This window comes from Numida meleagris, chromosome 27, assembly GCF_002078875.1.
Source record: "Numida meleagris isolate 19003 breed g44 Domestic line chromosome 27, NumMel1.0, whole genome shotgun sequence".
Classification (NCBI taxonomy): domain Eukaryota; kingdom Metazoa; phylum Chordata; class Aves; order Galliformes; family Numididae; genus Numida; species Numida meleagris.
The window spans coordinates 4,985,006-5,001,551 of NC_034435.1; the positions used below are offsets into that span (position 1 = coordinate 4,985,006).

Here is a 16,546-nt window from a genome sequence, read left to right on the forward strand (position 1 = left end):
CGGGAGGAGCACCCAGGCGGGGACTCTTCGCTTTGGCCAACGGGAGGCTGCTTTTCCTTGCAAATGCACAGATTGCACAGATTACATCATGGAGGGCTGCCTGCACTTCAGTGTAAAAGTCTCTTCCTCGTGTAAAGGAGGGTTGGAGGAGTGATGGCAGACAGCAACAGGTCTGCCCAGTAGGGTAGAGATGCCTGGACCCCTTGGAAATAGGGCAGTGGCAAGGAGGTGTGTTAAGAAGCTATCTCCATGCAAGACATGCTTTGCATATGTACAGGCAGAACCTTCCAGGAGAGCCAATGAGTGTCCTCCTACGCTTCAATCTGAGGAAAGACCTACACATTTTGTGCTGTGAATGTAAGTTGCTCGGTACTGGCCAGGACCAATCTCTAAACAGCCCTGTTCTTTCCATCTCACCGTAGTGTCCCTCAGCTTATGTTGCAGGTATCCTCTGATTTCCCAGCCCAATGGACTAGCCAGGTTTCACCATTAACTTCTCCACCTGTCTCCTCCATCCTGTTTTCAGAACTTACACTAATAACCAGTCCTTCACTTCTTCCCTGAGACACAGAGGTCAATTGCAAAGTCAGATCTGAGTATCTAAAATCCACGTGATTCTTTCATGTTCCTACTGCAAGGCAGTCAGACAGTCAATCCCTTGAGTGCACCAAAGGACAAATCACTCACCAGTGAGAACAAATTTATTCCCTAGCCCTTATACCAAGAGCACACATTTCTGACTCTGACTGGAGGGTGTCAGCTGACATGGATTTGTGTTGTACTTCTTAGATTGCAAACACTCAAGTTGCAGGCATTAATTCTTCAAGGTTGCACTAGATTGTCCTATATAGTCAGTGCACTGTGGTAAAGCTTTGCCTCCTGGTATATTCTGTGCATGGGATACATTATCACATGATGCCAATGGAAAAAAGTAATAATTTATTATAATATTTATTATCTAGAAATCAAAATGGTCCAAATATGAAGGCTTGGTCTAGGTAGCACTTGAGACTCACATGCAGATCTGATGTTGAGAAATTGCTGCCTGCTAAGAAGTGATGGAAAAAATCTCCTGTGGGCAAATACTTGGATCTTAAGCTCTGGATCTAAAAGCAGATGACAGAAAGGGAACCCATTTTTAAATGGCATTTGATGCTATACAAATTACAGTATGACTAGAATACAGCCAACTTCACAGTTTCCAACTCCTTTTTTCCCCCTTTTTCCTAGTCTTTAGCGAATTGTGGGCCAACTCCTTTGGCTGGCGTACAGCCGAGGATCTGACCAGCCACTGTGACATTTTTACTGTTGCTTAAGATAAAAGATGGCTTTGAGCAGATTATTCCTGTGTTCAGAGTGAATCAGTAAATAATCTGGCAGACTCAAATGCTGATCTCTTGAAGTAAGAGATGGAGACTGAGCAGTACCCAATGACCTTGCAATGCATTAGTCACAGAATGGAGAATGTAGACTGGCATATGGGTAAAAGAAGACGTTACAGTGCCTGGCCTTGAACATGAGTCTGTGAGAGATTGTCATTCAAGAGCCAAATCTGGAAGTCTTTGCTCTGGCTTTATCCAGGCAAAGCAGGCAGAATTCTGGTGAAATGTGAAAAGGGTGGGAGCAGAAATTGGGAATGACGTTTTCTGGACAATGCTGAGGGGTGTCCAAATCATTCCAAAAGGTGTATCAAAAGGATGCTGAGACATAGCTACTTTCTTCCCCTGCAAGATCCTACTGGGCAGGAAATCCAGTGTAAGGAGCTGAGACCAGTGCTTTTGGCTGTTACTACCCCCAGTGTATTTCTTCAACCTTCTCTTAGTTTTCCCAGTTCCTCCTTTGCTCTCCAGGACTCTCCCGAGTCCCTTTGTTCAGTCTTAGTGTGCTAACTGCTGCCATCCCCTGGCCCCAAGCTGCAGCTGTAAAAAAATCTTTCATTTTCCTGCAGCTTTTGCCTTTGAGTCTTCTGCTCCTGTGTAAAATGGAGAAAGACTCTAATGGGGGTAAAGACATAGGCCACCAGGAATGATGAAGAACAAACCTCCCAGATGCCCATCTGTGAACAACAGTTGCTTTGCTGCTGTGGTGAGCCCACAGGGGACAAGAAGTGTCCAAGTACTGCCTGTTTTCCTGAGAGCAGCAGCCTCTTCCTTTAGACATACAGGACAGGACTTTGGACTGAAGTCCTTGCTGTACTGTCCCACTAGTAATTTTGGGCAGCAATTTCAGCACAGCACAGCTGTGACTTCAGAAACTTGATTTTCAAAGATATCTGAGATGTGAACACGAGGTGTTCCTGAATCAGGCCCAAGCTATCTCCCGCCCGAGATACTCTTCTTTCAAACAATGCACTTGGAATGTTGGGCTTATTTCAAAAAGAGACCGGAAACCCACTGTGTCTATGGTAGATTCATTCTCTCTTGGCTTTTCCACCTTGTAAGGCTCTGCAACTCCTTCATTTGCATGCTAGGTTCATTTCAGTAGGAGAGAGGGTTGGACAGATTTTTCTCATAGGGAAGTCTGGGATGAACTTAGAAGACACAATGGGAAAGGTCACAATTTTATTTAATTATTTTGAGTTGTTTTCCACCTCCTACTCAGAGCAGCCCTCAGGGCTTGGATAATTAGCAATGAAGTGAAGCAGGAGCAATCTGGACTTTGACCCCAGCTGACCCGCTTGGTACAACTCATCTGATTAATGCACCTGGTCACATGGTGGCCACAGCAACTTGTTGCTGGGCATCCAGAGGTTTCCAAGGGAACCGCTCCTGCTCCTGCCAGCGATGCTCCCGGAGAGCTGCAGCCCAGAGGGCCCAACACCCAGTCAGTAGCACTGGGGAGCAGTGAGGTGCAAGGAACACCCCAAGCAGGGAGCACCTGCCCTGAATAGAGGGCTATTCAGCAGCACATTTAACACCTCTTTCCCAAGGTGCATTTAAAGACTGTTGTATGACAAAGACATTTCTGGACAGAGATCCCATCCCCTAGCAAGCTGCACACAGAGCTGACCTGCCTGTCCTGTGGAGCGCAACACAGCCCCATCTCCCCTCCCTCCCCAGGCCCTCTCTCTGCACACTGCCGGAGTGTTGCCTACACACAAGCCTGGCAGCTTCCACACACACAGCTGCTTCAACACACGTCCTTACACATGCACGCACACACTGCACTGCTTGCAGGCATCTCCACACGCTCTTCTGCAGCCTTACCTTCATGTGCTTGATTGTCAATGTTCCTGCTTGTTAGCACACAGATGGAGATGCCCCATGCATGTGCACACACACTCACACTTGTGTTACACACTGGTCTTTCAGATACACCAGGCAAACTTACAGCTGTTTTTTTCTTCCCTTCTCCCTTTCACCTTGGTGGAGGAAGATGAGAAGTGTGTGCACATCTGCACTGTGTGCTCTAACAGTAACTTCCCAAGGCTGTTAATGCTGCTCCAGTTTTGGTAGCCATGGGGTAAGCATTAGAGCAACAGGACTCCAAAAGCTGTTAACACTGTACCAGGAGACCTTCCTTTCAAAGCTTACATACATCTGATCCTTAGCAGCATAAAGTCAGCTTCTTTCAACTGATTTTTGTGGAACAACACTGATTTATCCCTGCTACACAATGGTTTGCATTGCTGAAGGACATGAGCACCCAGGGAAACATGTCTCAAACATGCAAAACCTTTCTCCTCTTTCCCGGGAAGGTAATGAGTGCTTCCTTGCTAACTCTCCAGACCAGATTGCTTTCAGATGCTTACACAATATCTTTGATCTTTCAGACTAGAACACATACCTGCAAGAATACAAGCTGTGAATGGCTTTACATGGCAAACTGTATTTACACAGTGGGAAGAGAAAGATTCAAAGGACCTGTGGTTCTTCTGCCTCTGAACGAGCTTCACACCACATCATAACTGTTGATACCATCGTTTGATGATATCAGGAGTATCAGACAGAGAAGAAATGTTATTTAGAGTGAACTCAACGTCTTAAGCAGGAGGGGTCATTTTCAAAACTGCACATAAAACAGCGTAGGTCAACAGAAGCTGGAAGATACGACTCCACTTAGGGTAGAAAAGGGTATGAATGAAAACTGCCTGCAAGAGCTAGATTCTTCATGCACGCATTCATAAGGAATGAGACAGACTTGTTTCAGGATGAGCTATCCCTCCACTGTGTTCAAATCACACATGTGACCATGCAAAAGGTATGGTTACGTGTAATGAAGGCAACTTTAATGAGGTGTCTGCAAAAGGCACAGTCAAGCAGCAGCAGAGTACATTCATGCCTCAGAGGAGAATGTGGAAGTCTCTATCTCTCTGCCTGTATCTCTGTGTTGTACTAAATCCCATGTACGTGTACTTGGACTTGTGACACTGAGACCATGGCAAAGATAATGAAGAGAAAGAGGTCATTCAGACAAACTTGCCTGTCCTTGGTGGAGTTTGTTTTCATGTCTCAAGCAACAAACTCTCAGCTGCTGAAGCAGTTAAATAGTGTTGTAAAAATAAAGCCCATGCTAGCTGAGTAAACAAGAAGCTTGAGAACTGGATCTGTCAGGAGCCAGAACAACTTGTAAGCAGAGGTTAAAAGAAAAAAGAAAATAAACAAAAACAACCTGAAGAGCAAACAAGAGCACTGAAGGCAATAGTTTCATAAGCATTAAAAGTAGAACCTATGTTCCCTTTTCAGAAGTGGTTTTAGAAGTTAAAAGTCAAAATCACATGATCTTTGGATAAAATCTGGGATCCTATGTCCCTTAGATATTTTGGATGCTGTTTTTCACAGTACTAGAAGTTGGTGCCCCAATGAAATTAGCAGGCAGGAAGTTCAAAAAAGACAAAAAGAAGTGCTTTTTCACACAGCACATAATTAAATTTTGAAGCTCATTTGCCACAGGATATTGTGTAGACTGAAAGTATAAATATGTCCAAAAGGTTTTAGACAAGTTTATGGAGGTTTGGTCTATCAATAGCAATTAAGCTTAATCATCTGGATGCAGCATCCAGGCAGTCTTCACAGATTGCTGGAAGCTACAAAACTACAGCTTGGAGAAGCCTTGTTCTTTAAATGCCCTTTCTTTGTGCAGTGCCCTTACGCGTCTTCGTACAGTTACTGCCAGAACCAGTTCTCTGGGACAGGGGCACCTCTGCTGTGGATCAGTCAGCCCGTGTTTATATTCCTAAGCATGTTGTGAGATGTTGTTTTAGGCTTTCAGAGGGATCTTAATAGTAAATTTTTTTGGAACTCTGGTCCTTCAGGATTCTCCTCTTGTTTGTTATGCCTCAGATTACATGTTGTTGCCACACAGGCTCTAACAGAATTACACCTCTGTGAAACTCACCTGGTATGGTGAATTCCAAACAGTTAATTTAGTGTCATTTGATACCAGATTTTAACACAGTGTATCTTTTGCAGAGAAATTCCAGAAGAAGGTAGAGAAAATGAGGCTTCAGTTTGGCTCAAGGGTGCATATTACCATGTAGCAAGGCAGTCTAATTCAGATCCCACCATACTGACCAGAAGCAAATTCAGAAAACAATGTAGTCGTTGTGCTTTCAACAGATATTTTCAGGCAATGCTGCTCTACATGCCTTTCCCAGGAGAAAAGCAAACTTGTGTGAGGAAAGGTGTAGCGGTAAATTCTGCTCTCACATGCTGTGGTGTCAGTGTGGAGTATCTACAAATACCTGAGAGCTTCTTAACTAGCACAGAATTTGGTGGCAGTTGGTGAGAACTAGGATTTCACAGTGCTGACCATGGAGGCTAAGTCCTAAGAAATCCACAGACATGGGTGGAATTATCACAAATTGATACTAATTTTGAGCTGACTGCAAATATCAGAGGCAAATGGAAATCCTTGGCCATTGCATATCTAAGACAGAACAGTGAGTACTAGCCCATCAAGTCTATATGTTTTGTAGTATTTCACTTCTTGCAGAATAATAATGCTTCCAGAGAAAGATGTGTCCCTTCCAGTAAGTAAGATCAAATGTCTGAGCATTGTTTTTTTGTGTGTACATGTACGAATTCCTCTTTTGGTGCTTCCTGAAGACCATGTTGGTCCAAATCATAACATGATCGCTGCGCATTTATTCATGTCCCTTCTTCACTTCTCATTTCCTTTTACTGTTATCTACATCTATTCTCTTCTGCTCTTTTCTTCCTCTCTGTCTCTATTCTACTGTCCCTGCACACCACTCCAACCCAAACACCCAAAGCTTTTCTTTGGATGAAATGATGGAAAATAAACCCCTTGTGAGGAGCTGCAGTATGTGCTCCGCCAGAGAGCAGTCTTATTCATTAAGGTAATGGTCTTGTATGCATTTGGGCATGTTATCAGTAACACTCCAAAGGGAAATGGGCTACTTAAACCTATTATACCACTGCTTTATTCACCATGTGCTGCCATTCACCTCCTACATGACACTGGGCTCTAATAGCACCAGTTTCTGAGAAACCCTGCACATTACCCACAAGCAGTTCATTAATCTACTGTTTTCATTCTTGAGAGAAAAAAAAAAAAGCAAAAAACAAAACAAAACAAAACAAACAAACAAACAAAACACGGCTCCAACCATACCAGAGCGCAAATGCTGAGTGCTCATCCAAAAACAAAACAGCTTTGTTGTGCCAGCAGCTCCAAGGGAGCCCTAAACAGAACAGCACTTTCTGCTGATGGGGAAAAGAGGGGGTCCTCTGGCCAGGGGACAGGGCTGTATGTTGGGAAACAAACAAAGCTGCCAGCCAGAGGCTGCTGTAGGGAGACTGGGAGAATCTGTTTCCTGGAGGATCCAAGTCAAGCCAGTGCAACGTGCATCAGAATCAGTTCCCAGCTGGTGATATGAGCTCAGTCCTGGCTGCAGTTCCATCCCAGAATATCAGTTTTCCCAGGCAGAAGAAAGCAAATGGAAGGTATCTTTGAACTCCAGCTTGTGATCACACAGGGGACTGGCAGAATTTACTCCAACCAGCTACAATGAGATGTTTCTTGAGAGCCCTCGAAGAAAAGATTCCCAGCCCCACTCCCGAAACTCAGATCTGTGGGCTTTTTCACTTCTTCTCAAACACACGGTGGTCATGGTGTTAAAAAAAAAAAACCAACAAAACAGCTACAACTGCTTCATAAAAGAGAAGAGGCCTGCTAACGGCCCAGGCTTTTTCTCCCTTCTCAGCACCTTGCTGAGGGGGCAAGCTGCTCCATCTCCTGGCTGACTGAGCTCCCTCAGTCCAACCCCTCAGCTTTGAGCAGAGTTCACTGGAGAACGGTGCAGGTGTGTCCAAACGTGATTGTTTCTGCCAAATCTCCAACACTAGCAAACAAAGCCTCCTGCTTAAGGCGGGAGGACGATAAAGGCTTGTGGACAGGAGCTTACTTAAAAACAATTGCTCGTCCATGTGAGAACAACAGAATATCTGTGTCCACAAAACAGGCACAGACAGAAACAAGTGGTAACATTTTTTTAATGCATGGGAATTCAGGAGTCTGGGATCTGTTCCTCTGAGACCTCTTGGCTCACTTTGTACTGCTTTGTCCAACAAAAAAAGCTGCTGTTCTCTGGTTTCCTACAGGAAAAAAGAAAGTAGAGAGGTGAGATGATCTGGCCAGTGAGAATTAGTGATGCAAATGTTGGTCTTGAGGACCCATGGCATCTTGTTAACATCTGCACTCCCCTTCTTGTCAAAGAGATTTCTTTCCCAGCTGGAAAGGAGGATAAATATGCTGGTAGCCACAGAGGAAGGGGAGCAAGATGAAGGATTCCACTCTGTAAATGTTGTAGGGCAGAAATAACTGCAAGAGGCAATTATGAAATGATGGATCTTCCCTGATTCAAGACCCTAGATGCTGCCCCTGGTCAGTGAGCAACCACAATTTGCCTACCAGATGTGCACAGCTGTCCCACACCCAAAGCCCTCCCACAGTCACTGGTGTGCATATGTTGCTTTATTTGAGGTAGCTTAGTGAAAAGTCTGGCTTGGTGAGAAATCGAAGCAGGGAATTAGGGCTTAGGAGGTGTGCAGTTGAATTAATCTCTGCTTTTGGGTGAGGACACAAATGAAAATGGAAGCAAAGGGTAGAGGGCTGTGGCAAGTGGAAGAACTCCTGCCTTGCTGGGCTATTAGAAAGCCAGACAGCCACATGCATGGTTCAAACTGCCCAGGGAGACCAACACTGATGAAATACCTCCTGCCAAAAGAAAATGTGATTACAGGCCTGATCCTGTGCCCTGGCTGCTTCAACGTGTCTACACAGAATGGCTCACAAGGAGTGCAGTAGTGAGAGATACTTACAGAGGCATTTATTCTAACACAAAACATTCTCTTAGGGCACAAGGGGGATGGAGCAAGGCTAGATGAAATCCTCTCCATTGAGCTCCGCTTCACTGAAATGAATACATTATTATGGTAGAGACTGCAGCCCTTAATATTCTGCCTCTGAACAGCATCATGCCTGTGTTGAACAAGGGAGACTTAGTCTGAGGGAAATTCTTTTTGTGATACAGATACTCAAGTACTGGGACAGAGTACTAGGAAAGGGATAACGTTTCCAGTGCACAAGGAAAGGAAATTAAAACAAAGCTCTTCCGGAGTAGAGTAGGTATAGGGCAGGGAGAGAGAGCCTTAGGGCAGCAGGATGGGACTTCTGCTTCAGCCTGATTTCTGTACTTGTGGGAAAAAAAAAAAAAAAAAAATTAGATCAGGTTTTACAGAGCTGTATGATCTCCTGACAGCACTTTGACAACCTTGGTGAACGGCTCCTAGCTTCAGGCTGCCTCTGCCCCTCTTTCCTGCCTCTTTTCTCCAAATCTTAGCTGAGGCTTACCCGCTAACTGACATGTAAAACGGAGTGGCAAATCTCCTCTCCCTCACCCCTTCCATATCCCTGCCTCTCACTGCCCCACTTGAGGCCTGTTTTCTTTTTTTGTTGCTTCTAATGAAACTAAGTGGCTGCAACCAGAAAGTTTCCACTTCCTGCCTCTGGGCTGATTACTGCAGAGATGACAAAGGCAGCATCCTGCGCTGGAGCCTCTATGGATGGGAATCCTCAGGGGAAAGGATAAAGTAATGCTCCGTGCCCTTTGCTCATCAAGCACCGTTAGAGTACTGACTGCCTAACCTGGCTATCTAAGAGAGCAGGACCTGACTAGCTTGACGTCAAGGGCCAGGGTCTCTGGAAAACACGCACTAGTGCATGGATGTGTGATATTCTCAGCAGTCCTTGATACTGGGCTTCAGTACCGGAATAAGCAAAGTTCCTTCATCAGCCATGCTGCAACAATCTTGGTTGGTACTGCTGAAGGGGGAGCTGGTCTCACTTGCTATTTTTGTTATGCTTAATACTGTCTAGAGATACATCTCCACAGCTCTGGTGGATGGATCCTGTTTGTGTCCTAGGCCGGGATGGACAAAATGGTCCATCCTTCTAAACCCTTTTGCTTACCCTTGTCTTTGAAAATAGTTGAGAGAAGAGTCCAGTGCAAGTTCCAGTTCAGGTGCTGACTTTCCTTCCAACAAGAATATCTACAAGAGCTTCCTGAGCATCAAGGCTGAACTTTCCTAGAGCAACCACTAGCCTTCTGCCTGGTCAGAAATACTGCGGTCTCTTGCAACTACAGACCCATTCTCAGCTGAACTCCATCATGGGTCAGGTCTGGTTGACACCACATTTCTTGGCCCTCACCCAGATGTCTCTAGGGTTACACACTTGTACCTTGGAGTTCCTGGCTGCTTCTGGGAATCTGGGCCTGTCGCAGCAGGGCTCAGTTTGTCTACATCTCACCTTGCTGACACGAGGGGAAAGTAAACAAGATTCTGCTCAGCACTGCAGAGAACAACTGCTCCAGTGTTGCCTGGCAGATGGGGCCCAAGGCGGAGACCATCTGTTCCGGAGTGAGGGCCTAAATTTCTCCCTGAGAGATCCTGGGCTGAAGATACCCAAGTGAGTTCAATGGGACAAGAGGCACCAGGGTGCAGCCATGACCTTGACTCTTAATTCAGTCCTTGATGACTGGGCATTTTGCAGAAACAACTCGGGGCTACGTCCTCAATTCTGTGGGCCATTGGATATCTCCTATTCCCCAAACTGATTTTTTCTTTCTCTCTCCACATCTCCACCTTCTTTTCATATCAGCAATCTTTCTTGCATATATGCAGTGTGTTCCCTGCATGTGTTCCCTGTCATGGATCTTGGCAGAGGCTGTGTAACTTCCTGGCAGCTCTCACAGCTGCCACTAACTACCCTTAGACGTCCTGCTCTCCTTGTCCAAAAAAGTGAAACTACCCTATACAAAGGCCATTTGCTTGATACCACATATTTGACTGTTCATCTGGCTCCTGCAGCACATCCTGGCAACACTGGACGGCATTATGAAGAGGAGCACTGGGAAGGTTTTGGTAACGCCCTTAGAGCTTGACGAAGCTGCTGGCATCTCAGACAGAGAAGAGAATAACATCCAGGGAAGTCTGGAGAAGGAAAGAGCAATCTGCTGCTAGTCACTGTATCTGGGAAGCTGGGAACATACTACATTAAACTGATAATAACACCTTGAACAGCAGGGTGGTAGTTTCCATCTGGCCTAGTGCTGAGCTTGGTCTCTCTCACTTCTTCCCTGCTACAGCCAGGGAATCTTAGTCATAGGGTTGGCCACAGGTCACCCATCATCACCCATCAAGGCAGAGCAAGGATGAAAAAAGTCATATAGCGAGAGCAGGGTGCTCAGCAGCAGCAGCAACTCTTGACTCTCCTTTCACCCCAGCTAGACCCTCCTTAAGCTTGGGAAGTGGAAGATGTTAGAGCTCTTTGCTTAATTAGTATCAACAGCTGAAGTACTTGAGAAACAAAAGCTCCTCTCTCTCTCTGTGCCCCACTTTTACTTAGGGGTGGGGAGCAAATTGCTTGGAAGCCAGAAAGCACCCTGGATCTTGTCACCATGGCTGCACAGACACAGCCTCCTGTTATCTCCAGAGGAACAAAACCCTCCTCCCACCCTCTTCTGTCTCAGCTGGAGCTGATAAGAGGAGAAGAAATAAACAAAACGTGTTAAAAAAAAAAAGACACCCCCAACCCAAAACAGCAAATAAATACCCAGGGAATAAACCAATCTTTGGTAAAACATATTTGTTTCTGCAGTGGCTTTTGGGTTGCTGGATAGTTGAAGGACTCAAATGAGGATTTCAGGTTACAGAATCCATCTCAGTAATGCCAAGAGTTATAAAATCACAACTCATAAATATGATAGGTCATGCCAATTGCTTGAAAATAATGGTCTCTAGCTATATGTATCTAAATGTGTAGATCTGATTTATTTATATGCAGATGTGTGTACTATTACAATGATTATATAGAATTCTTATGGATTCTTGTTAGAAACTTACAGGGATCACATCTGTAAATTTTCCGTAAGAGACTATTCTGTATTTGTATTTCTCTATGCACATGGAGAGGTAGCAGGCAAATAGACAGGGTAAGATAGCAGAATTAGCTAATACAGATTTTGGTGCTACCAGTTAAACTGCTTTTGGTATCTGGGCACCTTCACTCAGTGTGGATAGGAACTTTAGAAAGTGACACAAAATGAAAAACAATGTGGGACTTTGATATGTTCTCATAGCCAAAAGGCTAAAAATATGCCAAACAGCATAGCAGTAAAGCACTGGAAACTAGCAACCGTGTATTTATGTACTGAGAGAAATTAGGGCTATTACAGTTGCTCCGGACTGGCTTCCCACATAAACTGGATAGATAATTTCACTTGGTGCTTCATGCATCAAGCTCTGACCATCTGGTTGAACACAAATGTACCTTTCAGCAACATGTCTCATTTTGGCTTGATGCCTCCAGGGCCACCTCCCTACAACAGGAGCTATTTCAATGCTTAATTACACTTAAAGTTGAAAAAGGACAACTTATTTTCAGCCTGTATCTTTCCAGTATCAGCTTCTGGATACTGAGTCTTTGGCTGCCTGCGTATGCATGTAGGGAGCTGTATACTTAAATCAGCCCGTGAACTGCATAAGACATCAAGGGTCAGAGGATGGCTCACATAGCAACTCTCTGTTTTCTGTTTTTTTTTTTTTTTGTTGTTGTTTTTTAAATAAGCCATTAATATGTGAATAAACAAATTAAAGGGAATAACTGCTAATTCAAAAGTTAACATAGTGTTCCCTATTTTGCACTGACTGGCACACATGGTCTGTTTTTGGCTCTTCTTTATTATCAGTAGTTGAAATTAAAATGCTTGTAATTCTATCAAGAAAATTATGACTTTGTTATACATTTTGCTTCTGTAAGTTTTGTCTTTGTTTACAACACTTTCTTGCAACTGCCAAGAAATACTGTCTTTTGATTCAAAAAGGCCAAACAACTCCATATTAAATGGCTAATTATGTTTTTCAATTTTTCCACACAAATATTGTCTCCTATCAGCATTTCCTTGGCCAAGCATTGCAAAGTGTTACCTGTGTAAGTCTAACCTGGGTCACAACAGACAAATCTGCCTGTTTCTGTTTCTGTCTGGGAGACTCACAGGTCTTAACTCTTGCTCTAAAACTTACCTGACCTTCTTTTGCATATGGACCTACATGGTTAAACTCATTTAGATCATAACAACAGCTTGCTCAGACTGACCTGAAAAGATCAGGCTCTTATTGATTGCTCTGAGCACACTTATCTCTACAGAAAGCGTGCTGCTCTCATCCTCTCCCACTGCCAGATAAACATGAACAGATGCATAACTATTGTAATAATAGCAATACTAATATTAATGATTCTGGAGTGAGATCTGGGTCTAGTCTCCAGTGCTTATATTCTCCTGGTCTGCCGTCTTCAGGAACTCTCTCAGATGTCTCTGAGAACCTGGGTTAAGAAATCATCTTGAAGCAGTTGCTGATTTTTCCCCAAACCCACCAACTGTTAAAAAACTGAGTGTTGGATTTCATAGCACATCAGGTGTTCCAGCTGGGTGTGGACTTTCAATGAACTTGTAAGAGAAATAAATTGCTGTGGATGGCAGCCCAGGACTCTGGGGTTCCATTGTACCTATGCTTCTGACTTGCTGCATGATCCAGAAAAATTACTGTCCGGTTGCATTTTGGACAAGAGGAAGAGCAGTATCTCTGGGCCTGACGTATAAGAAGCATGCCCCTTCGAAAAAAGGCTGTGGAGAAGACCAGCGTCCCCCTTACACCCTGTGTGATGGACAGGGCTTGCACTGGTGCTCAGGGAGGATGCTGTGGTTCAACATCATTGTCACCGCTGTGGCCTATAACCAGTTATAATGAAAGACTGGATTTCAAAGGACACATAGGATTGTGCTCACATGCTCCTTTGTCTGGCAGAAATAGCTAATATTTTCTTTTTGCAAAGCCAGTATTTGACCTCTCTGTTCCCTGCTGTCCATGTGCTCCTTTTATATACTAGCATCATGTGCTGGTTGTAGTGTCTCCCCCTTTGCTATCACTCACGTACATTCACCTCTCATCTCCCAGTATCCACCAAGTCCCAGCATCTGTGCCACTTACTTGGCCTCTTTTCCTTTATGCTGCTCCCCTCCACAGTCGTGTGACTGCTATTGTGTGGTCCTTGCCACACAAAAGCTCGCCTGACCTAATTTAAATCAGTGCTATTGAAGCTGTTCTTGTTTTATCTCCCAGCACAAGGGCTGTGCTCCCTATTTCAGAGGTACCATAAATGAATGGCTAATTGGGGAGGTATTGTGCAGGCAGTGTTGTCTCTCAGCCCTGATTGTCAGCTCTCCTGTTCGATGGTGCTCCAAGCTCCCCTCTCTTCTAGCAGCCATTCAGGCTGTTTATAGAGCAGAGGGAGAAAAAGGGGAGAACAGAACTCTGCAGTCATTGCAGCATGTCAGACAAACAAAGCAGAGCACAGCCACATTCAGCACACTGGTGAAAAGGCTAGCTGGGGGAGGGTTCCCTTCTTCAGAAAGGGCAGGTGCTGGTGATAACAGTAGAGAATATCCATCCTTCCCCTCCAAACAACCCCCCTGCTTACTTTTTCCTTGGTATTTATGTGTCAGTCTTTCTTCAAACCCTGGAGACTGCCCTCGGGGAGGGGAGGTGAGGCATAGGCAGCTTTCATATGTAAGCTGTGCCACAGGGTTTGTAAATCTTCAGAGCAGAGAATGGGTCAGGGGCTGGAGGGCAGACTGAAATGCTGCCATCCTCCAGAGCAAACTTTGAGCAGTCACCACCAACTGACCTTTGTAAGCAAAGTAAGCAACATCCCTGGGAGCTATTCCAGCAAGTGGCAGGGCCCAGGACCCATCTACACTGTGTCCCAGAGTCCACCACTGACTGAATGAGGGATGACTGCAGTCTTTTTTGAGTAGGTTTGGGAGTTAATACCAGACACACAATGTCTTTTTTTTTCCTGATTTCTGCCACTTCCTCCATAGGTACCTTCCAAGAATTTCCTCCCTGGGGCTGTCTGGTCTGTTCCTCTCCTTTCGCCACTGATCACTTGTCTGAAAGACAGACCTGTGGCAGAAAAAACTCGAAGCATTTGAGTTTTTTCATTGATGGTCTTGGTTCAATACATATTCAGTTTCTTCTGCACTAGGGAGAGGACTTTGCCCTCACATATTGACAAGGTTTTCCCCCAGCACACTCAGGCGATAACACAGTGCAAAGGTTGCTACCAGAGTCCCCTCCTGCAAGCTTCACTAGCTGCAGGCAAAAAGAGTGTAACACCAGGATATTAAACAGTGGTGTGAAGCAAGCAAGTCCCAAGGGTCCAGATTTGTTATAGACTTTAATGTAATATTCCAGTCTTTACTGCCAGTCAAATTAGAGAAAAGCACCAGCAAGTCAAGGAGTTTAAAGACATGTGACAACCTTCTCTCTATTCCTTTTGGCCCCAAATCAAGAGATTAACCACAAAAACATAAAATTAAATGTAACCATGAGGTTTTTCTTTTCTTTCTTATGGGTTTATGGTTCATTTCTCTCATCTAAGTTTTTCTCTGCAGTCAGCAGAGCATAAAACACACTTCAAATAACAAAACAAAATGAGAAAAATGAATTCTCATAATACCACCTTATTCCAAGGGCTGAAGATTTATGAAAAAAAAAGAAGACAAAGTAGTGCTATAGGAGCATATGAGTTGCTAACAACGCACTAAGATAATGATAAGGACATGGTGTATTCCTAGAACCACACAGAGTCGGCAACAGTGACTTTACCGAAAATCTCAGTGATGGGAGACTCACTACATGGCAATTGCTGGTGTCATTACACAGCTCACACTATCTTGGAGAGACACAGGCAGTGACAGGCAGTGACAGTGAGCGTGTTTTGCATTAGGGAAGGTTTACTTGCAGGGAAGGAAGGGAGAGGCAGCACCAAAGGTCAGAAACCCACCGCCAGTCATCCCCCCAGCTCCTGTCCTGAGCCTGAATTCACTCTGAGCAGCTCTGCAGGGAGCCCCGCTCCCCGTTGTCACTATTCTACCGACATCTGGTGGCAGCTGCCTCAGGAAGAGGAGCTGTTGCTTCTTCACATATGGCCCAAACGCACCACATCTTGTTCTCATGGCCTGCATCCAGCCTGCACACGTGGCTTTGGCCTGGGCTGCAGAGCTGAGAGAGCAGGCATGAGCTGAGGGGTGCAGGTGGCTGGGAAGACATGCAGCAGGCCTAGAGCCTCCAGCAGTGCCATGAGGAGCTGGGCATGAGGCCTCCCCATGCTGTGGGCATTGTGCCATGTGTGAAGATCGCACCTTCTGCTCCTTGCTGGGCTGTTTGCCTTTCTGAAAGGAACACCACCAGAATGCCCACATACACAGTGGTGTGGAACGCCCACCTCTTCCTCAGCCAGCAGGCCTCTAGAGTCATCACTCATTAACGCTAGTCGCTCAGAACCCCATGCGAAGTTTCCCGGTAGTTGGAGGAAGGTTTCTTTGAGAAATGCTGCCGCGGGGACATTGCTGCCACTACTGACCGTCTGCTGTGAACAGCACGTGCTACCAGAAACAACCTCTCGTACAGAGTTTCCGTAGTGTAGCGGTTATCACGTTCGCCTCACACGCGAAAGGTCCCCGGTTCGATCCCGGGCGGAAACAGGAAGGTCTTCTTTTCCCCGCTTCCACTTTTAACCCCTTACTTTTCGTTATTCCTTTCCTTATCCAGCTTTATTTACCTCCTCCCAACGCTTCGAGGCCCCGCAGCATCTCTTCGTGAGAGCTGGGGTCGAAAGGATGGCACCGCGCCCTGCAAAGCAGGGCGGCGTCCACATTCCGCCGGGCCGGCCTGCTGACCGCTAACGCCCCGGTGGGAAAGTCTGCACTCCGCGGGGCACTTACGTATGGGGTGCTACGGGAAGCAGAAAGGAAGAACAACAAAAAAAAAAAAGTCTAGTTGCGTTGGCCGGGAATCGAACCCGGGTCAACTGCTTGGAAGGCAGCTATGCTAACCACTATACCACCAACGCATTACGAGCACCGCTGACTCCCTTTCTCCACTAACCACAACCAAACGGACCCAATCACTCTTCACCGCTGAAGGGGCTGAAAGTTCAGCTGGCGTACGTAGAAACG

General features: G+C 45.4%; 2 non-coding genes across 2 annotated transcripts; one reads left to right on the plus strand and one right to left on the minus strand.

Annotated features, from left to right (window-relative positions):
* Window positions 16,000-16,072, plus strand: TRNAV-CAC. Its single transcript has one exon. It is a non-coding gene; the product is annotated as a tRNA-Val (tRNA).
* Window positions 16,369-16,440, minus strand: TRNAG-UCC. The gene has a single exon. It is a non-coding gene; the product is annotated as a tRNA-Gly (tRNA).